The sequence below is a fragment of the Rattus norvegicus genome, chromosome 1, assembly GCF_036323735.1.
Source record: "Rattus norvegicus strain BN/NHsdMcwi chromosome 1, GRCr8, whole genome shotgun sequence".
Classification (NCBI taxonomy): domain Eukaryota; kingdom Metazoa; phylum Chordata; class Mammalia; order Rodentia; family Muridae; genus Rattus; species Rattus norvegicus.
Genome location: NC_086019.1, coordinates 226,857,605 through 226,882,665, shown reverse-complemented (window position 1 = coordinate 226,882,665; position 25,061 = coordinate 226,857,605).

The window sequence follows — 25,061 nt, the reverse complement described above, 5'->3', positions numbered from 1 at the left end:
TTAAAAAGGAAAAGGAGGAACAATGGGTATCAAGGCAGGACTACCAAGCATCACACCTCCTAGGTAATCCTGGAATTTTCCAAACAGAAAAAGCATCCTCAAAAACAACTTGTATAAAATCACATAACGTGGGCTAATATGTCAGCATCAAAAATACTGAGTTGGCTGGAAATACTGTGGTATGTCAACCTTTATTTGTCCTTTAAATAAAGAAAAAGAATAAAAGTATGCCTGTAGGCAAAATAAAGTCCCCCTTTCTCCCCTCTCCTCTCACCACTCTTGCTCTTCAACTTACATGCGATTTGTAAAATGAACTGTAATAGAAAGTTCAGATGACAAAAATTATAGTGGTGTGGCCAAGAAAGCACCCAGGGGGCTTTTAGCTTCCGTTGTGCCAGGACAGAACTCTCAGATCAGCCTTCTGGACTCAAATGCGACACTGTCAATAAGGATACATCATCTTTTTTGTGGTGTAGAAGAGCTGTCGGTTGTAATTCCCATTATTCCAAAGCCAGGATTTTCCATTAGTACAGCCACCTGCTGGGTTGCTCTACTCAGGTTTAATGGAGTCTGAATCTGAATTTATCACCATCTGCAGGAAGAAGGGGAATGAGAGAGCATTGCTAAACCCTTTCTTCATTTGCTAAGCAGGGTTGAATATAACCTTTATAAGGAGGCAGCAAAAGCTGACTGAAGTATACAGAAGAATAACTTAGCTCACCTTGATAACAGAGTTTCAGACCTAGGGAGCAAAGTGCCCTCTGTGCTAGGGCCAATTTCTGCAACAAAGAGGAAGTTTTAATTTGCTATGTATTACAGTATCAAAATCAAGCAAATTCAAGATATGGGTTCTCTTTGACTTACAAGTAAACCTTGAAAGATTTCATCAGATCCTTGGTAAAAAATTAAAGTTGGATTCTGAATGAATATGGTATCTTATAAATAGAATAACAGGGTGGAGCTGTCTGTTGTATGTGGGTTATTTTCCTCCATAAATTAAAAGGAGCCTTTGCAGAGCACAAGAAGAGAGAAAGGTCCTGGGATAGCAATGATTGAAGAAGATATCTCACATCAAAATTCAGTGGCTAAATTTCATGTAAATATGGGTCAGGAGTTGGGACTTACTCAGCTGTCAAGGATACTCCATTGTCACTCCCTACAGTATAAAAGGAGAACATTGTTGACAGGGATGTATACCACTCACAATTAAGTTCTGACATTGGCTATCAGGAAAACTAGCTGGTGTAATCTTCCAGTTGGTATAATCTTCCAGTTTCTGTCTTTGTCTCATCAGGTTTGGTACCATCTAGATTCCGCTGTCCAGCCAAAGGCTTAGAGGAAAATGGAACCATCCTGACAGAGCATCAGCAGTGGGTGCTATTGCCCATGCCAAGGAAGCTCTCGCAGCATCACAGCGAGACTTGAAATGAAGAGGGAGAAAATGTGCTCAAAGGGAAAAGGAATGACTAAAATGGTCGCGCAGCCCAGCCCCCACACACTGGGGAGGTGTTCTGAAGAAACGCTGTCATTGTCTTTCTTCAGAAACCATGAGTTCACCCTTTTCTCATGAGGGTCCCTCCGCGCTTTTAATCTTGGATTAATGACTCCAAACAACTAGTGTTTTCTGAAGTCCTGGGGGTCAAGCTCTGTGGATGGAGGAGCTTGGATAATTGGAGGGAAAGCTACTTACAGCAGTGAGGCCACAATTCCAGGGGAGGAGGTAGAGCAGCACAACAAATCACCATCCTGTTGTTCTCCAGGGCTGCAGGCAAGTCGCTCTCCCATCAGAGAGGCTGTGAGATCTGTATTGTGACAAAACAAAATGCCTCCTGGGTGCATGCTTCTTGTGAAAACTGTTTTATGTTTGATCTGTAATAAGCTGGGAGAGGAAAACAGCCTCCATTGGTTCAGTAATGCATAGTGGATGTGCACGCAGTCAAAGATTTAAATTTTAATTATGGGACAAGTTGCTCCATCACGCTAATTTATTATTTGGAAAAATCTGTATGTTCCTTTTCTTTTTTTTTCTGGGTCTTGGATCTAGCATACTTCTGCTTTCAAATCCTATTTGAATAAATATGAGGAGTGTAACACAAAAAGGCATTTACGAGTATGGCCCTTTGTTCAGTGACATTATGTGGTTTATGGGACTGTCTTTGAGCAAATAGTAGTTCAAACCTGAGGCCACATATTGCAACTAGGTGCTGGGCCTGGAAACCTCATTGGTACAGAGCTAGGGAAATGTATGGATGGCTACCTATAGGAGACACTGCAAAGAATGGAATGAAAAAGAAAACAAAAAATGCAGGATACATAGACATAAACAGTTTCCTTCTGCATGGCATGCTCTGAATGATGTAACACATATGGTTATTCATACCAGGAGCACCAACTTCAGGGATGGAGACAAACCCTAGAAAATCTGTCAGCTTGGGTTAATGGAACATTGTTATTACCTCAGGTCAAGCAGATGGAGGGCAAACTTCTCTGCTGGATTCTGCTGCTCTTTAATTAATGTCCACATTTGTTATGTCAATATAATGCATCACATTTGCTCTAAAGGCCGTGTTACTTTAAAGCAAAAATTGTTATTGCATTTAATTTCAATGTTTAAAGAATTGCACAGAATCTTAAAGGTACACGTAGACACTTGACTGATGTTGAAATCAGTGCATAGAAGAAAATGCAAAGGACAAAAGGAAGCAGGCTGGCTTTCAAGTCTCAAGCTTGATGTGGAGGTGGCATTCATACTTCTTTTATGTACATTTCCAAAGAGGAATTTTGAGGGCATGCAGATGAATATGTAAAAGGAAAATAGAAACATCGGATGATAAAAATGGGGGCCTTATTACAGTGTTATTCCTTCATAAAGAAATTAACAGATGTAAGTCATGTGTAGCTGTGTTTACCCTTGTCAGAAAAGAATGGCAAATGGGGAACCAGCACAGTGGAGGCATCCCATGTCTCTTGTAAACTTTCATTATCTGAGGCTTGTTCAGAAGGCACAAGGGATCCCTGGTGTCTGACACTATGCACATGAAACTTGGTGTTAAATCTTTAGCAGAATTCAAATAATCAGCTTATTATGTAACTACCAAAACGGAGTATGGCATAACTACAAATGTGCTTTCTTAAAGATGACAGGCTCACATTGTTCATTTTGGAAAAAATATTTTTGCAGTGCTGGCTCCAGCTTCTAATTATTTAAGCTAGTCAAATCCAAGGTTGTGAAAATATTACCTGGAATAAATCCAAGAAGAAACAGTCAGCAATGATCTAGCCCACCCCACGGATTTAACACTTCACTGGTATATGGGTTTCTTTCAAAATTTGTCATTAATATCCTTTCTATACAGATTTAGTGTACTGAAAAAATATGTGTTTAGTAGTTTCTCTGTGGGGTTCTAAGAAGCAGGACTATACACAGTATAGTTTGTTTTGATCTGTAGACGACAGTAATTGAATTAAAGTTAGGGTTGTGGCAAAGTAAAATACACCCACATGTGTGCACCCTGGAGAGGCCCTCCCTCCCTTCTCCCTAGTCTTCCCCAAAGCTCTAGTAGTTGTTGATTCAAAATAAGCTTTAAAAGAAAGCTGACATACTTTAAACTGAGAATTGAGTTCAGTAATTCTCAAACAGTTGTTCTCTCCATGTCCATGCATTTCAAGAGTGGGATATAATGACTGGAATGCTGCCGCTAATGATTCCTCAAATGAACAGATAGGCTTTCAGGAAAAAAATATTAGGAACTACATGTTAGCAATGCTGGTATTTGGAAGGTATGGTCTCTGTCAATGAAACCATCTTGTTATCTCAGGAATAGTAGAAGAGAAAAAGAGAGGGGGGAAAGGGAGGGGAGAGAAGAAGGGAGGGGGGAAAGAGAGACAGAGAGAGAGAGAAGCAAAAACAAAACTCTCAAAACAAATAGGTATAACACACAAAAAATATATCTGCATCCTATGAAAGAGATGAATAGTATTAGTGTTAGTTGACTTCATTGTAAATAAAACTAAGACAATAAGATATGACAATGAAATATGCAAGGCATTAAAGGTTATCTCTTCAGCAAGGTCTTACCCCTCTACTTTCCATTATTCTTTTACTATCTGTATCTCATTTTGAGCATGTTTTATAATTTGTGCAGAAAAAAAGTCCCTCAAGGTGTACAAATTTTTATGACAATATACTTAGATCGGAAATCTCTCAATTTTAACTCCTTCCATTTCTGAAACAAACACCTATTAGGAAATGTCCCTGTTTTCTGAACTTCATTCTTTTTTTCTTTTTAATTATCTTTAATCTCTTTTTAACAAATCAGTACTTATGCCCTCCAGACATGCCCTTCAACAGTTCCTGATCCCATTTCCCTCCCCCATCTCCAAGAGGATGTCCCAAACCACCAACCAGCCAGGCCTCCCCATTCCCTGGGGCCTTAAGTCTCTAGAGGGCTAGGTGCCTCTTCTCTCACTGAGGCCAGACTAGGCAGTCTTCTGTTGTATATATGTCAGGGGCATCATACCAGCTACTATATGCTGCTGGGTTGGCAGTTCAGTGTCAGAGAGATCCTGGGGGATCCAGACCATCTGAGACTGCTGATCTTCCCATGAGGCAACCCTTCCCCTCAGTCTCTTCCAACATTTCCCTAATTAAACCGTAGGGTCCCATCTTTTGTCCATTGGTTTCAGGTAAGGATCTGCATCGGACCTCACCTTCCCTTTGGGTTATTCAGAACACAACCACACTAGGCTCCTGTCTGTAAGCACACCATAACATCAGTAACAGTGCCAGGCCTTGGAGCCTCCCCTGGAGCTGGCTCCCAATTTGGGCCAGTCAGTAGACCTCCTTGTCCTCAGTCTCTTCTCCAATATGTCTCTGAAGTTCTCTTAGAAAGGAACAATTCTGGGTCAGAGATTTTTACTGTGGGATTGCTACCCCATCCCTCCATTTGATGCCCTGTCTTTCTACTGGAGGTGGACTCAATGAGTTCCCTCTCCCCACTATTTGGCATTTTATCTTTGGTCCCTTCCTTTGAGTCCTAAGAGTCTCTAACCACCCAGGTCTCTGGATACAGTCTAGAGGGTCCCCCCACCTCCTACATCTTGAGGATTGCTACATATTTCCATTTATTATGCTGACCCTCTGGGCTTTACTCTTGTTGCCCCTGCCCACCCAATACCTGATCATTCACCCCTCTTCTTCTCTATGTCTACTTTCATATCCATGACACCCTCCTGTGACTGCTTTCTTATTCCTCCCAAGTGGGATTGAAGTATTGTCACTTAGGTCATTCAGCTTATTACACTTCTTGAGTTCTTTGGGTTGTATCCTGGATATTCTGTATTCTTGGCAAATAACCACTAATTAGTGAGTACAGCCCGTGCATGTCTGTTTGAATCGGAGTTATCCCTCTCAGGATACTATCTAGTTCCATCAATTTGCCTACAAATCTCGTTCTTACAGCTGAATAGTATTCCATTGTGTACATGAAAAACATATTCTGTATCCATTCTTCTGGCTATCACAAACAAGGCTGCTACAAACATAGTGGAAGATGTGCCCCAGTGGCAACATGGGGCAACTTTTGGGTATATGCGCAAGAGTGGTATAGTTGCGGCTTCACGTAGATCTATTTTTTTTTTACATTTTTTTTTTATTAACTTGAGTATTTCTTATATACATTTCAAGTGTTATTCCCTTTCCCGGTTTCCGGGCAAACATCCCCCTCCCCCCTCCCCTTCCTTATGGGTGTTCCCTCCCAACCCTCCCCCCATTGCCGCCCTCCCCCCATAGTCTAGTTCACTGGGGGTTCAGTCTTAGCAGGACCCAGGGCTTCCCCTTCCACTGGTGCTCGTACTAGGATATTCATTGCTACCTATGGGGTCGGAGTCCAGGGTCAGTCCATGTATAGTATTTAGGTAGTGGCTTAGTCCCTGGAAGCTCTGGTTGCTTGGCATTGTTGTACTTTTGGGGTCTCGAGCCCCTTCAAGCTCTTCCAGTTCTTTCTCTGATTCCTTCAACGGGGGACCTATTCTCAGTTCAGTGGTTTGCTGCTGGCATTCGCCTCTGTATTTGCTGTATTCTGGCTGTGTCTCTCAGGAGCGATCTACATCCGGCTCCTGTCGGTCTGCACTTCTTTGCTTCATCCATCTTGTCTAATTGGGTGGCTGTATATGTATGGGCCACATGTGGGGCAGGCTCTGAATGGGTGTTCCTTCAGTCTCTGTTTTAATCTTTGCCTCTCCCTTCCCTGCCAAGGGTATTCTTTTTCCTCATTTAAAGAAGGAGTGAAGCATTCACATTTTGATCATCTGTCTTGAGTTTCGTTTGTTCTAGGGATCTAGGGTAATTCAAGCATTTGGGCTAATAGCCACTTATCAATGAGTGCATACCATGTATGTCTTTCTGTGATTGGGTTAGCTCACTCAGGATGATATTTTCCAGTTCCAACCATTTGCCTACGAATTTCATAAAGTCGTTGTTTTTGATAGCTGAGTAATATTCCATTGTGTAGATGTACCACATTTTCTGTATCCATTCCTCTGTTGAAGGGCATCTGGGTTCTTTCCAGTTTCTGGCTATTATAAATAAGGCTGCGATGAACATAGTGGAGCACGTGTCTCTTTTATATGTTGAGGCATCTTTTGGGTATATGCCCAAGAGAGGTATAGCTGGATCCTCAGGCAGTTCAATGTCCAATTTTCTGAGGAACCTCCAGACTGATTTCCAGAATGGTTTTACCAGTCTGCAATCCCACCAACAATGGAGGAGTGTTCCTCTTTCTCCACATCCTCGCCAGCATCTGCTGTCACCTGAGTTTTTGATCTTAGCCATTCTCACTGGTGTGAGGTGAAATCTCAGGGTTGTTTTGATTTGCATTTCCCTTATGACTAAAGATGTTGAACATTTCTTTAGGTGTTTCTCAGCCATTCGGCATTCCTCAGCTGTGAATTCTTTGTTTAGCTGTGAACCCCATTTTTAATAGGGTTATTTGTTTCCCTGCGGTCTAACGTCTTGAGTTCTTTGTATATTTTGGATATAAGGCCTCTATCTGTTGTAGGATTGGTAAAGATCTTTTCCCAATCTGTTGGTTGCCGTTTTGTCCTAACCACAGTGTCCTTTGCCTTACAGAAGCTTTGCAGTTTTATGAGATCCCATTTGTCGATTCTTGATCTTAGAGCATAAGCCATTGGTGTTTTGTTCAGGAAATTTTTTCCAATGCCCATGTGTTCCAGATGCTTCCCTAGTTTTTCTTCTATTAGTTTGAGTGTGTCTGGTTTGATGTGGAGGTCCTTGATCCACTTGGACTTAAGCTTTGTACAGGGTGATAAGCATGGATCGATCTGCATTCTTCTACATGTCGACCTCCAGTTGAACCAGCACCATTTGCTGAAAATGTTATCTTTTTTCCATTGGATGGTTTTGGCTCCTTTGTCAAAAATCAAGTGCCCATAGGTGTGTGGGTTCATTTCTGGGTCTTCAATTCTATTCCATTGGTCTATCTGTCTGTCTCTGTACCAATACCATGCAGTTTTTATCACTATTGCTCTGTAATACTGCTTGAGTTCAGGGATAGTGATTCCCCCTGAAGTCCTTTTATTGTTGAGGATAGTTTTAGCTATCCTGGGTTTTTTGTTATTCCAGATGAATTTGCAAATTGTTCTGTCTAAGTCTTTGAAGAATTGGATTGGTATTTTGATGGGGATTGCATTGAATCTGTAGATTGCTTTTGGTAAAATGGCCATTTTTACTATATTAATCTGGCCAATCCATGAGCATGGGAGATCTTTCCATCTTCTGAGGTCTTCTTCAATTTCTTTCCTCAGTGTCTTGAAGTTCTTATTGTACAGATCTTTTACTTGCTTGGTTAAAGTCACACCAAGGTACTTTATATTATTTGGGTCTATTATGAAGGGTGTCGTTTCCCTAATTTCTTTCTCGGCTTGTTTCTCTTTTGTATAGAGGAAGGCAACTGATTTATTTGAGTTAATTTTATACCCAGCCACTTTGCTGAAGTTGTTTATCAGCTTTAGTAGTTCTCTGGTGGAACTTTTGGGATCACTTAAATATACTATCATGTCATCTGCAAATAGTGATATTTTGACCTCTTCTTTTCCGATCTGTATCCCCTTGATCTCCTTTTGTTGTCTGATTGCTCTGGCTAGAACTTCAAGAACTATATTGAATAAGTAGGGAGAGAGTGGGCAGCCTTGTCTAGTCCCTGATTTTAGTGGGATTGCTTCAAGTTTCTCTCCATTTAGTTTAATGTTAGCAACTGGTTTGCTGTATATGGCTTTTACTATGTTTAGGTATGGGCCTTGAATTCCGATTCTTTCCAGGGCTTTTATCATGAAGGGGTGTTGAATTTTGTCAAATGCTTTCTCAGCATCTAATGAAATGATCATGTGGTTCTGTTCTTTCAGTTTGTTTATATAATGGATCACGTTGATGGTTTTCCGTATATTAAACCATCCCTGCATGCCTGGGATGAAGCCTACTTGATCATGGTGGATGATTGTTTTGATGTGCTCTTGAATTCGGTTTGCCAGAATTTTATTGAGTATATTTGCGTCGATATTCATAAGGGAAATTGGTCTGAAGTTCTCTTTCTTTGTTGTGTCTTTGTGTGGTTTAGGTATAAGAGTAATTGTGGCTTTGTAGAAGGAATTCGGTAGTGCTCCATCTGTTTCAATTTTGTGGAATAGTTTGGATAATATTGGTATGAGGTCTTCTATGAAGGTTTGATAGAATTCTGCACTAAACCCGTCTGGACCTGGGCTCTTTTTGGTTGGGAGACCTTTAATGACTGCTTCTATTTCCTTAGGAGTTATGGGGTTGTTTAACTGGTTTATCTGTTCCTGATTTAACTTCGATACCTGGTATCTGTCTAGGAAATTGTCCATTTCCTGAAGATTTTCAAGTTTTGTTGAATATAGGTTTTTATAGTAAGATCTGATGATTTTTTGAATTTCCTCTGAATCTGTAGTTATGTCTCCCTTTTCATTTCTGATTTTGTTAATTTGGACGCACTCTCTGTGTCCTCTCGTTAGTCTGGCTAAGGGTTTATCTATCTTGTTGATTTTCTCAAAGAACCAACTTTTGGTTCAGTTGATTCTTTCTATGGTCCTTTTTTTTTCTACTTGGTTGATTTCAGCTCTGAGTTTGATTATTTCCTGCCTTTTACTCCTCCTGGGTGTATTTGCTTCTTTTTGTTCTAGAGCTTTTAGGTGTGCTGTCAAGCTGCTGACATATGCTCTTTCCTGTTTCTTTCTGCAGGCACTCAGCGCTATGAGTTTTCCTCTTAGCACAGCTTTCATTGTGTCCCATAAGTTTGGGTATGTTGTATCTTCATTTTCATTAAATTCTAAAAAGTTTTTAATTTCTTTCTTTATTTCTTCCTTGACCAGGTTATCATTGAGTAGAGCATTGTTCAATTTCCACGTATATGTGGGCATTCTTCCCTTATTGTTATTGAAGACCAGTTTTAGGCCGTGGTGGTCCGATAGCACGCATGGGATTATTTCTATCTTTCTGTACCTGTTGAGGCCCGTTTTTTGACCAATTATATGGTCAATTTTGGAGAAAGTACCATGAGGAGCTGAGAAGAAGGTATATCCTTTTGCTTTAGGATAGAATGTTCTATAAATATCTGTTAAGTCCATTTGGCTCATGACTTCTCTTAGTCTGTCGACATCACTGTTTAATTTCTGTTTCCATGATCTGTCCATTGATGAGAGTGGGGTGTTGAAATCTCCCACTATTATTGTGTGAGGTGCAATGTGTGTTTTGAGCTTTAGTAAGGTTTCTTTTACGTATGTAGGTGCCCTTGTATTTGGGGCATAGATATTTAGGATTGAGAGTTCATCTTGGTGGATTTTTCCTTTGATGAATATGAAGTGTCCTTGCTTATCTTTTTTGATGACTTTTAGTTGGAAATTGATTTTATTTGATATTAGAATGGCTACTCCAGCTTGCTTCTTCTGACCATTTGCTTGGAAATTTGTTTTCCAGCCTTTCACTCTGAGGTAGTGTCTGTCTTTGTCTCTGAGGTGTGTTTCCTGTAGGCAGCAGAATGCAGGGTCCTCGTTGCGTATCCAGTTTGTTAATCTATGTCTTTTTATTGGGGAGTTGAGGCCATTGATATTGAGAGATATTAAGGAATAGTGATTATTGCTTCCCGTTATATTCATATTTGGATGTGAGGTTATGTTTGTGTGCTTTCATTCTCTTTGTTTTGTTGCCAAGACGATTAGTTTCTTGCTTCTTCTAGGGTATAGCTTGCCTCCTTATGTTGGGCTTTACCATTTATTATCCTTTGTAGTGCTGGATTTGTAGAAAGATATTGTGTAAATTTGGTTTTGTCATGGAATATCTTGGTTTCTCCATCAATGTTAATTGAGAGTTTTGCTGGATACAGTAACCTGGGCTGGCATTTGTGTTCTCTTAGGGTCTGTATGACATCAGTCCAGGATCTTCTGGCCTTCATAGTTTCTGGCGAGAAGTCTGGTGTGATTCTGATAGGTCTCCCTTTATATGTTACTTGACCTTTTTCCCTTACTGCTTTTAATATTCTTTCTTTATTTTGTGCGTTTGGTGTTTTGACAATTATGTGACGGGAGGTGTTTCTTTTCTGGTCCAATCTATTTGGAGTTCTGTAGGCTTCTTGTATGTCTATGGGTATCTCCTTTTTTAGGTTAGGTAAGTTTTCTTCTATGATTTTGTTGAAGATATTTACTGGTCCTTTGAGCTGGGAGTCTTCACTCTCCTCTATACCTATTATCCTTAGGTTTGATCTTCTCATTGAGTCCTGGATTTCCTGTATGTTTTGGACCAGTAGCTTTTTCCGCTTTACATTATCTTTGACAGTTGAGTCAATGATTTCTATGGAATCTTCTGCTCCTGAGATTCTCTCTTCCATCTCTTGTATTCTGTTGGTGAAGCTTGTATCTACAGCTCCTTGTCTCTTCTTTTGGTTTTCTATATCCAGGGTTGTTTCCATGTGTTCTTTCTTGATTGCTTCTATTTCCATTTTTAATTCCTTCAACTGTTTGATTGTGTTTTCCTGGAATTCTTTCAGGGATTTTTTTGTCTCCTCTCTATGGGCTTCTACTTGTTTATTTATGTTTTCCTGGAATTCTTTCAGGGATTTTTGTGTCTCCTCTCTATGGGCTTCTACTTGTTTATTTATGTTTTCCTGGAATTCTTTCAGGGATTTTTGCGATTCTTTCAGGCATTTTTGCGATTCCTCTCCGTAGGCTTCTACTTGTTCTCTAAGGGAGTTCTTCACGTCTTTCTGAAGTCCTCCAGTATCATGATCAAAAATAATTTTGAAACTAGATCTTGCTTTTCTGGTGTGTTTGGATATTCCATGTTTGTTTTGATGGGAGAATTGGGCTCCGATGGTGCCATGTAGTCTTGGTTTCTGTTGCTTGGGTTCCTGCGCTTGCCTCTCGCCATCAGATTATCTCTAGTGTTACTTTGTTCTGCTATTTCTGACAGTGGCTAGACTGTCCTATAAGCCTGTGTGTCAGGAGTGCTGTAGACCTGTTTTCCTCTCTTTCAGTCAGTTATGGGGACAGAGTGTTCTGCTTTCGGGCGTGTAGTTTTTCCTCTCTACAGGTCTTCAGCTGTTCCTGTGGGCCTGTGTCTTGAGTTCACCAGGCAGCTTTCTTGCAGCAGAAAAGTTGGTCTTACCTGTGGTCCCGGGGCTCAAGTTCGCTCGTGGGGTGCTGCCCACGGGCTCTCTGCAGCGGCAGCAACCAGGAAGACCTGTGCCGCCGTTTCCGGGAGCTTCAGTGCACCAGGGTTCCAGATGGTCTTTGGCTTTTTCCTCTGGCGTCCGAGATGTGTGTGCAGAGAGCAGTCTCTTCTGGTTTCCCAGGCTTGTCTGCCTCTCTGAAGGTTCAGCTCTCCCTCCCACGGGATTTGGGTGCAGAGAACTGTTTATCCGGTCTGTTTCCCTCAGGTTCCGGCGGTGTCTCACGTAGATCTATTTTTGATTTTCTGTGAATCCTTCAGATTGGTTTCTAGATTGGTTATGCGAGTTTGCATTCCCACCAGCAATGGAGGAGTGTTCCTCTTTCTCTACATCCTAGCCAACATGTGCTGTCACCTGAGGTTTTGATCTTAGCCATTCTGATTGGTGTAAGTTGGAATCTCATTTGAGATTTCTCTGTTGTGAATTCTCTATTTAGTTACATACCCTATATTTTTGATTGGGTTGTTTTGTTTTTGGAGGTTAGCCTTTTGAGTTCTTTATGTATTTTGGATATTAGCCCTCTATCAGATATGGGGTTAGTGAAGATTTTTTTTTTCCCGATCTGTAGGTTGCAGAATTTTCCTACTGGCTGTGTCTTTTGCCTTACAGAAACTTTTCAGTCTCATGCGGTCCCTTTTATCAATTCTTGATCTTAGAGCCTGAGTCATTGAAGTTCTGTTTAGGAAAATTTCCCCTGTGCCTATGGGTTCTAGGTTCTTTCACACTTTCTCTTCTATTAGATTCAGTGTATCTGGTTTTATGTTGAGGTTCTTGATCCACTTGGACTTGAGCTTTGTGTAAGGTAACAATTATGGATCTATTTTCATTTTTCTACATACAGACTGCCAGTTAGACTAACAACATTTATTGAAGATGCTTTCTTGTGTCCATTGTATATTTTTGGCTTCTTTATCAAAGATCAAGTGTCCATAAGTATGTGGTTTTATTTCAGGTTCTTCAATTCTATTCCATTGATCAACTTGTCTGTCTCTGTTCCAAGACCATGCAGTTTTTATCACTATTACTCTGTAGTAAAGCTTGATATCAGGGAAGGTGAGTCCCACATAAGTAGTAGTAGTAGTAGTAGTAGTAGTAGTAGTAGTAGTAGTAGCAGTTGTTGTTGTTGTTGTTGTTATTATTATTATTATTATTATTATTAAATCTCATTTGACAGTCCAGTCATCATCTCCCCTTTTGGTCTTTCATCTCCCCATCCTATTCCTCCTCCCCTGTCCCCAAGAGGATGTCTCTACCCCACCAGACCTCACCACTCCCTAAAGTCCCAAGTCTCTGGAGGGCTAGGTACGTCCTCTACCACCAGGGCCAGACAGTCCTCCACTGTACATGTGTTAGTGCACACTGCATGGTAGGAAGTGGGGGGAACCTCTAGAATGTAGGAGAGACCCTAAATGCTCAATAGTAGGGAGAAGGAACTTGTGAAGTACACCTCCAGTGGAATATTAGGGCATCAAGTGGTGGGATGAGAGTGTCATCTGACAGTTAAAGACTTTGTTCCAGAATTGTTCCTGCCTAAAGAAACTGCAGGGACAAAAATAGAGAAGAGCCTGAGGAAAAGAAGGCCTAGTGACAGGCCCAAAGTGGGATCTAGCTCAAGGGGAGGCCCCAAGGCTGGATACAATTACTGAGGCCTTGGATCACTCACAAAAATGGACCTAACATGACTTCCCTCAGAAAGACCCAACAAGCAGCTGAAAGAGTCAAATGCAGACATTTGCACCCAAACCATGAACAGAAGCTGCTGACTCCTCTGGGAAATTAGGCAAAAGCTGGAAGAAGCTGAAAAGGGGGGCAACCTTGGAATATGACCAGCAGTCTCATCTAACATCGACCCCTTAGATTACTTAGACACTGGATCACCAACCAGGCAGCATACACCAGCTGATATGAGGCTCCCAACACTTATACAGCAAAGGACTCCTGGGTCTGTGCTCAGTCAGAGAACATGCACCTAACCCTCAAAAGACTGGAGGACCTAGGGAATTTAGAGGTCTGGTTGGGTGGGTGGGGTGGGGACATCCCCATTGAGAAAGGCGGGGCAGGGAGAGGAGGTATAGGATGTAGAATAGTTGGAGCATGGACCAGGAAGGGAATAAAATCTGGAGTGTTGAAAAAATAAAAATAAATAAAAAAGGAGCTTCAGGTTTCTGCCTACACCTAGAGCCGAAAGCCAGTTGTCAGGAGTGCTGACATACCTGAGATCAGAGGTAAGACCAACTCTTCTGCTCCAAGTGATCCTTCTCGTGGTCTCAGGATGCACAAAGGCAGAAGTCATCTGAGATAGGAGACTTTCAGTTTCTGCCTGCTCACAGAGCTGAACTACTCCCACAGCTCTCTGTTCCCAAATCTTGTGGGAGAGAGAACTAGACTCTCAGAAGTGCAGACAATCTTGAGACCTCAGGGGAGACCGCCACTTCTGCTCACATTCCTGGCCCAAAAGGAACATGCCAAGTGCCCTCTGGATACAGGAACATAGGAGCAGTTAGCAGCAGCAACCTTCTGGTTTCTGTCTGCACCCAGAACTGAACTGAACCAGTCCCAGAGCTCTCTGTACCAAAATCTTGTGGGGGAGAGAGCTGCACTCTCAGAAGTGCTGACAGTGCTGAGAGCTAAGGGGAGACCTCCACTTCTGTTCAAATTCCTGGCCCAAAAGGAACCTGCCTAGCACCATCTGGAGACCAGAACCTAGGACCAGTTAAGAGCAGAACTCTTCCTCTTTCTGACTGCACCAAGAGCCAAAGCCCATTTCCTGGAACTCTGACACACCAGAGAACAGAGGTAAGACCAACTCTTTTGCTCCAAGCAACCAGCCTTGAGGTGTCAGGTCACACAAACCCAGAAGCAGGTTTCTGTTCCCAAATCCTGCTGAAAGAAAACAGGTCTATAAAACTGCTGATGCACAGGCTTGCAGGAGGGTCACACCACTGTCACAGACAGCAAGGTAAGCTAACACCAGAGGCAACATGATGGCAAGAGGCAAGCACAGGAACCTAAGCAGCAGAAACCAAGACTATTTGGCATCATGAGAACCCAGTTCTCCCACCAAAGCAAATGCTGGATATCCCAACACACCAGAAAGGCAAGGTTTGGATTTAAAATCACATCTCACAATGATGATAGAGGATTTTAAAAGGACATAAATAACTCCCTTAAAGAAATACAGAACAACACAGGTAAACAAGTACAAGGACTTAAAGAGCAAACACAAAACTCCCTTAAAAAATTACAGGAAAATACAACCAAACAGATGAAGGAATTGAACAAAACCATTCAGGATTTAAAAATAGAAATACAACAATAAAGATATCAAAAAGGGAGACAACTCTAGAGATAGAAAACCTAGGCAAGAGATCAGGAGTCATAGACACAAGTATCACCAACAGAATACTAGAGACTGAAGAGAAAAATCTCAGGGGCAGAAGATACCATAGAAAACATTGACACAGTCATCAAAGAAAATGCAAAAAGAAAAAGCTCCTAACCCAAAACATCCAGGAAACCCAGGACACAATGAAAAGACCAAACTTAAGGATGATAGGTATAGAAGAGAACAAAGGTTCCCAACTTAAAAGACCAGTAAATATTTTCAACAAAATTATAGAAGAAAACTTCCCTAATGTAAAGAAAGAGTTTCCCAAAAACATATAATAAGTCTACAGAACTCCTAACAGATTGGACCAGAAAAAAAAATTCCTCCCTTCACATAATAGTCAAAACACTAAACTCACAAAACAAAGAAAGAATATTAAAACCAGTAAGGGGGAAAGGTCAAGTAACATATAAGGGCAGACCTATCAGAATTACACCAGACCTCACCAGAGACTATGAAAGTCAGAAGATCCTGGGCAGATGTCATATAGACCCTAAGAGAACACAAATGTCAGTCCCGGCTCCTATATCCAGCAAAACTCTCAATTAACATACATGGAGAAACCAAGATATTCCATGACAACCAAATTTACACAGTATCTGTCAACAAATCCAGCCCTACAAAGGATAATAGATGGAAAACTCCAACAAAAGGAGGAAAAGTACACCCTAGAAAAAGCAAGAAAGTAATCTTGCAACAAAACTAAAAGAGAGACACACAAATATAATTCCACCTCTAACAACAAAAATAACAGGAAACAACAATCACTGCTTCTTAATATCTCAACATCAATGGACTCATTTCCCAATAAAAAGATATAGACTAACAGACTAGATACATAAAGAGGACTCAGCATTTTGCTGCATACAGGAAACATACCTAAGTGACAAAGACAGACGCTACCTCAAAGTAAAAGGCTAAAAAAATTTTTTTTCCAAGCAAATGGTCTGAAGAAACAAGCTGGAATAGCCATTCTAATATCAAATAAAATCAACTTTCAACTTAAAGTTATCAAAAAAGATAAAGGGGGACACTATATATTCATGAAAGAAAAAACCAAGATGAACTCTCAATCCTCAACATCTATGTTCCAAATTGAAGGGCACTTACATTCATAAAAGAAACCTTACTAAAGGTCAAAGCACACATTGCACCTCAGACAATAATATGGGGAGATTTCAACACCCCTCTCTCATCAATGGACAGATCATGGAAACTAAAACTAAAGAGAGACATAGAGAAACTAACATTATGAAACAAATGGACTTAACAGATATTTATAGAACATTTCATCCCAAATCAAAAGAATATACCTTCATCCCAGCACCTTAAAGTACCTTCTCCAAAATTAACCATGTAATTTGTCACAAAACAGGCCTCAACAGATACAAAAAGACAGAAATAATCCCATGCATTCTTTCAGATCACCAAGGAATAAGGCTGGTCTTCAATCACAACAATAACAACAGAAAGTCCACATATACTTGGAAGTTGAACAATGCTCTACTCAACGATACTTGGTCAAGGAAGAACTAAAGAAAGTAATAAAAGACTTTTTAGAATTTAATGAAAATGAAAGTACAACATACCCAAAATTATGGGACACAATGAAAACAGTGCTAAGAGGAAAACTCTTAGCTCTGAGTGCCTCCAAAAAGAAACTGGAGAGAGCATACATTAGCAGTTTGATAGCACACCTAAAAGCTCTAGAACAAAAAGAAGGAAATATGCCCGAGAGGAAATAATCTTTCAACTCAGGGTTGAAATTAACCAAGTAGAAACAAAAAGAACTATACAAAAAAATCAACAAAATTAGAAGCTGGTTCTTTGAGAAAATCAGCAAGATAGATAACCCTTAGCCAAACTAGCCAGGGGGCACAGAGAATGTATCCAAATTAGCAAAGAGAGACATAACAACAGAATCTGAGGAAATTCAAAATGTCATCAGATCCTACTACAAAAGCTTATATTTAAAAAAATGCAAAATCTGGATGAAATTGACAATATTCTCAACAAATACCACATACCCAAGTTAAATCATGATCAGATAAACCTTCTAAACAATCCCATCAACCCTATAGAAGCAGTTATTAAAACTGTCTCAAACAAAAAAAGCCCAGTACCAGATGGGTTTAGTGCAAAATTCTATCAGGCCTTCATAGAAGACTTCTTACCAATACTGTTCAAACTATTCCACAAAATAATAAACAGAGCACTAAATAATTTATTCTATGAAGCCACAAATATGCTTACACCTAAACTATACAAAGACCCAACAAAGAAAGAAAACTTCAGACCAATTTCCCTTATGAATATTGATGCAACAATATACAACAAAATTCTCACAAACCGAATCCAAGAACATATCAAAATGATCATCCATCATGATCAAGTAGACCTCATCCCATGGATGCTGGGATGGTTCAATATACAGAACTCCATTGACTTAATCCACTATGTAAACAAACTTTAAGAAAAAAGCCACATGATAATCTCATTAGATGGTAAGAAAGCATTTGACAAAATTGAATACCCCTTCATGTTAAAAGTCTTGGAAGGATCAGGAATTCAAGGCCTATACCTAAACATAGTAAAAGCAATATACAGCAAACCAGTAGCCAACTTCAAACAAATGGAGAGAAACTTGAAGCAATTGCATTAAATTCAGGGACTAGACAAGGCTGACCACTCTCCCTACTTATTCAATATATTACTCAAAGCTCTAGACAGAGAAATCGGACAACAAAAAGAGGTCAAAGAATAAAAATTGGAAAGAAGTCAAAATTTCACTATTTGCAGATGATATGATAGTATATTTAAGTGAGCCCAAAAGTTCCACCAGAGAACTACTAAATCTGATAAACAATTTCAGCAAAGTGGCTGGGAATAAATTAACTCAAACAAAACAGTAGCCTTCCTCGACTGACTCAAAGGATAAACAGACTGAGAACTAAATTAGGCAAGTGACACCCTTCCCAAATAACATAAAAAACCTTGGTGTGACTCTCACCAAGCAAGTGAAAGATCTGTATGACAAGAAGTTCAAGTCTCTGAAGAAAGAAATTGAAGATCTCAGAAGACCCTATGCTCATGTATTGGCAGGATTAACATAGTAAATATGGGCATTTTGCTAAAAGCAATCTACAGATTCAATGCAATCCCCACCAAAATTTCAATTCACTTCTTCATAGAGATAGGAAGAGCAATCTGCCAATTCATTTGGAATAACAAAAAACCTAGGATAGGGAAAACTGTACTCAATGATAAAAGAAATTCTGGGGGAATTACCATACCTGACCTCAAGCAGTATTACAGAGCAATAGTGATAAAAAAAAAAAACCTGTATAGTATTGGTACAAAGACGGGCAGGTAGATCAGTGGAATAGAATTGAAGACCCAGAAGTGAACCCACATATCTTTGGTCACTTGATCTTTGACAAAGGAGTTAAAACCATCCAATGTAAAAAAGATAGCATTTTCCACAAGTGGTGCTCATTCAACTGGAGGTCAGCATGTATAACAATGCAAATCTACTCATTCTTATTGCCCTATACAAAGCTTAAGTCCAAGTGGATCAAGAACCTCCACATAAAATCCAATACACTCACACTAATAGAAGAAAAATTGGTGAAGACCCTCAAATACATGGGCATTCGGGAAAATTTCATCGACACAACACCAATGGTTTATGCTCTAAGATGAAGAATTGACAAATGGGACCTTATAAAAAATGAAAGCTTCTGTAAGGCAAAGGGCAGTGTTATTAGGACAAAATGGCCACCAACCGATTGGGAAAAGATCTTTACCAATCCTACATCCAATAGAGGGCTAATATCCAATATATACAAAGAACTCAAGAAGTTAGAATCCAAAGAGCCAAATAACCCTATTAAAAATAGGGTACAGAGCTAAACAAAGGATTCACAGCTAAGGAATATGGAATGGCTGAGAAGTACCTAAAGAAATGTTAAACATCCTTCGTCATCAGGGAAATGCAAATCAAAACAACTCTGAGATTCTATCTCACACCAGTGAGAATGGCTAAGATCAAAAACTCAGGTGACAGCAGATGCTGGCGAGGATGTGGAGAAAAAGGAACACTCCTCCATTGTTTGTGGGATTGAAAACTGGTACAACCACTCTGGAAATCAGTCTGGAGTTTCCTCAGAAAATTGGACATTTTACTACCTGAGGACCCAGCTATACTACTCCTTGGCAAATTCCCAAATGATGCTCCAACATACAACAAACACACTTATTCCACTGTGTTTATAGCAGACTAATTTAGAATAGCCAGAAGCTGGAAAGAATCCAGATGCCCTTCAACAGAGGAATGGATACAGAAAATGTGGTACATCTACACAATGGAGTACAACTCAGCTATCAAAAACAATGATATCATGAAATTCATAGAAAAATGGATGGAACTAGAAAATATCATCCTGAGGGACATAACTCAATCACAAAAAAACACACATGGTATGTACTCACTGATAAGTGGATATTAGCCCAAAACCTCAAATTACCCAAAATACAATCAACAGACCACATAAAGCTCAAGAAGAAGGACGACCAAAGTGGGGATGCTCCAGACCTTCTTAAAAGTGGGTACAAAAATATTCATAGGAGGAGATATGGAGACAAAGTTTGAAGCAGGGACTGAAGGAATGGCCATTAACAGACTGCCCACCTGGGGATCCAGCCCATATACATATTGCCATCAAACTAGACAATATTGATGAAGCCAAGACGTGCATGCTGACAGGATACTGATATAGCTGTCTCCTGAGAGGCTCAGCCAGTGTGCGACAAGTACAGAGGCGAATGCTGTAAGCAAACCATTGAACTGAGAACAGGGTCCCTGTTGAAGGAATTAGAGAACAGATTGAAGGAGCTGAAGAGGCTTGCAACCCTATAAGAAGAACAATACCAACCAACCAGAGCTCTAAGGAACTAAACCACTACCCAAAACTTACACATGGACAGACCCATGGTTCCCAGCTACATAGGTAGTAGAGGATGGCCTTGTTGGGCACCAATGGGAGAAGAAGCCCTTGGTCCTGCCAAGGCTGATACCCCTTCCCACTGTACAGGAATGTGTCAGGTTGGGGAGGCAGGAAAGGGGGTGGTTGGAAGGGGGAACATCCTTATAGAAGAAGAGGAGGGGGATGAGATAGGGGGCTTATGGACAGGAAACCGGGAAAGGGAGTAATATTTGAAATGTAAATAAAAAAATCCAATAAGAAAGGAAAGAAAAAAAGAAAGAAACCAAAACAAAACAAAACAAACCAAAACAAACAAAACAAAACAATAACAACAACAACAAAAAAACCCGAGAGAGAGAGAGAGAGAGAGAGAGAGAAAGAGAGAGAGAGAGAGAGAGAGAGAGAGAGAGAGAGAGATTCTAGACAGTAAGTCCTATGTTTAAAAAGGAAGCTGTACTTTCTTCCTCTTTCTGAGGGTAAAAGTCTTAGGTGATTAACACCTGTAGTAATTGCTAGGATTAAATAATGTGGTCTTTGTTCTACCTCTGCAGGAACTGTGCAGCTCTTTTAACCTGGTAGTAGCAAGTTGCAGGAAAAGAAAGGGACACTTTCAAAAGTGATTATCACATTTATTGCTATGTTGTAAAAGGTTCCTATAAAAGCTATCTAAGAGGAAAACTGAAAAGTCCTCCTAAGTGGTGAATTGGAAAAATTCTTCTAAGTGTGGAAAGGGAAAATATTCTTTTCTATGTATTTGTCCCCAGTACTTATACATCTTTCAGAATACATGATTGCATGTTAAAAAGTTCATCACAAGTTCACACAAAAAACTCAAATCATAAATTGAAATAGAAGTGTACAACAGAGAATGTTTACATGCATATTCTTTAGGAGTAATTACCTGGCTAAATATCCATCACCTGTCATGGCTCCACAGGCTCACTGAAGGTTTAAATCACTAAGTTATTAGTGGTTTTGTATAGATAAACCCAGTCAATATTTTATCTTCTGTCCAAGCACCTACAATAAATTGTTCGTTCCCTTTTTATGATTGTTGGTTAATTGCTTTACAACCTCTTGGAATGTGCTCTGAGTAGTATAGAAGGTCTGGTTACTAAGAGTGATTAATTGGTGATACTTGCAGAGTTCTCATTTTAGTTTTGACTATCAGAAAAAGACCTAATAGCGGTCCCACTATAAAAGAGCTTAATAATCACTGATATAGTTTTAGGAATTCTTAGAGGAACATCATTAAGACTTAAGAGATCATATTTGTCTATGTAGCATCACTACAAAACAGTATATCTTTGTAGATCTTCAGAGATCTGCTCAACAGGGGTGGGCTAATACCAAGTGATTGTTACATACATTTAATCATAATAAGAAAAGCATATTAATAGCAGGAATCTTCCTAAAATCAATTCTTTTATGGTCTTTCCCAATAAGAGTGAATCTGTCTCTGATTCTATTACAATCCAAAGCAGACCATCTCAGGAAGGTCACCTGCTAGTTATTAACTTGTCCTATTATGACTCCTGACACTTAATGATCAGGGACAGTCAGCAATGGATTGAGTTGTTTTGTATATAACAACCTCACTCATGTTTTTCCATCTCATATATTCTGCCTCTCTCTGTTATAAATAAAAAAATAATTTTTATTCAAAATAAACTTTAAAAGGCAACTGCTATTGCCACACTTCTTTAAATTGTGAAATTAGTTTATAAATTATAAAACAATACATTTTAAATACCTACACAGAAGTAGTAGAATATTCTTTATGGTTTTTAGCAAGTCAACAAATACTTGCTAATAAATACTATGGACACAATAACTCCTGTCTTTTGAGGTAGGCTTTTAAAATGTACACAGTGGTTTCCTATTGTGTATGGATATAAGCAAATTTATGTAAAGAATTTTACTGTGACAAGAGATAGATAAACTACATTCTGTATTTTGATATGCTTAAAAACATAATTCCTGTTAAGAATTAAAATATTAAGCAATGAGTAAAAATGTAAATCAGTCTATATTTTTATTTTATCACTGTGACTTTTCTATTTGTTTAAAATTTAGAAAAATGAAGACATGCAAATTGTAATAGAGAATTTTAAAGATAAATTTAGCCATTTATTATATATTCATTTAATTCCAACCGTCTTTCTTTTAGGCCTACGATCCAAATTGAAGTTAAGATGCTGTGTTTTGACCACATTGACAGATATGTAAAATCTCTCCTCAAACACTGCTTTGCAGATGAAAATGATGAGCCCTTTGAAGACATATTTTTTTATTCATGGGCTTCTCCTCGTGTTTACAAACACTTTCCGTTGCTCAGACTACTGCCTAACACACAGTCAACATTTAGTATATACTTTCTGACTATATGAATGGTTATAGCTGGCTCCTGAATACAAATAGTTGAAGTAGCAAAGGATTCCCAGTGTTCATTACTATCCTTCGCCCTTCTCTTGTTATGGAAATATGTAGGATGCATGCCATAGCAAATGTTGTCTACTACCATTACAATTTCTGGAACATAAAGATTCTCTCGCCTTGCTTGTGAGTCTGGAAACATATACCTGATTTACTGCCAATAGGAATATGGAGAGGTGTGTGATTTGTCACTTCTTGTTAGAGGCAAGAAAGATTAGATTAGTTTCTTTACTTCATCTCCCCCTTATGTTTGAAGTTTCAAGGAAAAGAATGGAGCTTGATATCTAGGTTTATGCAAAATGTTTGCCCATCAAGTGTAAGACTCTGGGCTCACTTCCCAATATTGAAGGAAACAAATTTAAAATGATAGAAGTATTTTGGATATTAGCCCTCTATCAGATGTGGGATTAGTGAAGATTTTTTTCCCAGTCTGTAAGTTGCCAATTTATCCTATTGGCTATGTCCTCTGCCTTACAGAAGCTTTCCAATTTCATGAGGTACCATTTATCAACTCTTGATCTTAGAACATGAGCCACTGAAGTTCTGTTTAGGAAATTTTCCCCTGTGCCAATGAGATCAAGGCTCTTTCCCATTTTCTCTTCTGTTAGCATCAGTGTATCTGGTTTTATGTGGAGGTTCGTGATCCATTTGGTCTTGAGCTTTGTACAAGGTGAAAATGTGGATCTATTTTCATTTTTCTACAGATGGACAGCCAGTTAGGCCAGCACCATTTATTGAAGATGCTTTCTTTTTCCATTGTATATTTTTGGGTACTTTGTCAAAGATCGTGTCCATAAGTGTGTGGTTTTATTTCAGGTTCTTCAATTCTATTTCATTAATCAACTGTCTGCCTCTTTATGAAGACCATGCAGTTTTTTTCCCTATTACTCTAGTATAGCTGAGGTCAGGGATGGTGATTCACCCAGAAGTTCTTTTTTTTTTAAAGACTTACTTATTATGTATGACTACACTGTAGCTGTCTTCAGACACACCAGAATAGGGTAACAGATCTCATTACAGATGGCTGTGAGCCACCATGTGGTTGCTGGGATTTGAACTCACTGAACTCAGGACCTCTGAAAGAGCAATCAGTGCTCTTAACCACTGAACTACATCTCCATCCCCAGAAATTCTTTTATTGTTAAGAATAGTTTTCACTATTCTGGATTTTTTTTCTTTACCAGGTGGATTAGAGTATTGCTCTTTCCATGTCTTTGAAAGTTGTGTTGGGTTTGATAGGGATTGCATTGAATCTGTAGATTACTTTTGATAGGAGGCCCAGTTTTATTATGTTAATTCTGACAATCCATGAACATGGGATATCTCTCCATATTCTGCCATCTTCAACTTTTTTTCTTGATAAACTTGAAGTTATTGTCATACAGATCTTTTACTATTACCAAGAAACCAAACAACCCAACCAAAAATGGAGTATAGAACTAAAACATAATTCCCAACATAGGAATCTCAAATGGCTTAGAAGCACTCAAAGAAAAGCTCAAAGTCCTTAGTGATCTGGAAATCAATCTGGATGTTCCTTGGAAAATTGGAAACAGATCTACCTGAAGAACCAGCTATAGCCCTCCTGGGCATATATTCACAAGTTGTCCCATCATGCCACAGAGGCATGTGATCCACTATGGTCATAGCATTCTTATTTGTGATAGCTAGAAACAAGAAACAACCCACATGTCCCACAATAGAAGACTGGATAATGAAAATGTGGTTCATTTACACAATGTAAAACTAATCAGCTATTAAGAATGAAGTTTGCAGGCAAGTGGGTGGAAGTAGAAAATATCCTGAGTGAAGCAACTCAGACCCAAAACAACATGCACAGCATGTACTCAGTAATAAGTGAACATTGCCCCCCAAATACAGAATATTCAGGATATAATTCACATAACTCAAGAGTGTTAACAAGCTGAATGGTCCAAGTCAGAGTGGCTCAGTCTCATTTGGGAGAAGGAAGCAATCACAGGAGCGGGGCTGGGGGGGGGGGTTAGGGAGGAGAGACATGGGTAGCAAAGAGGATGTGGAGGGGAAGAGGGGAACATGATCAGGTATTGGGTGGGAGGAAGAGGACTGAAGTCCTGAGACCCAGCATAAAGAATGGAAACAGGCAACCTTGAGAGGTAGCAGTAGGGAGTCGTCTGGAATATATCAGAGGCCTGTGAGATGAGAGATTCTCAGGATTCAAAGGGAGGGACCTTAGATGTAATGCCCTATAGGAGGAAGAGGGAACTTGTAGAGTCCATCTCCAGCAGAAAGACAAGGCATCAAGTTGAAGGATGTGGTTATGATCTCACAGTCAAAAACTCTGACCCAGAATTGTTCCTGTTTGAAAGAACTGTAGAGACAAAAATGGAGAAAAGAGGAAAAGGAGGTCCAGTGAGAGACTCAAATTTTAGTCCAGCAGAAGGGGAGACACTGAGGTCTCACACTATTACTGCTGCTATTGTGTGCTCACAAACAGGGGTCTATCAGGTCTACTCT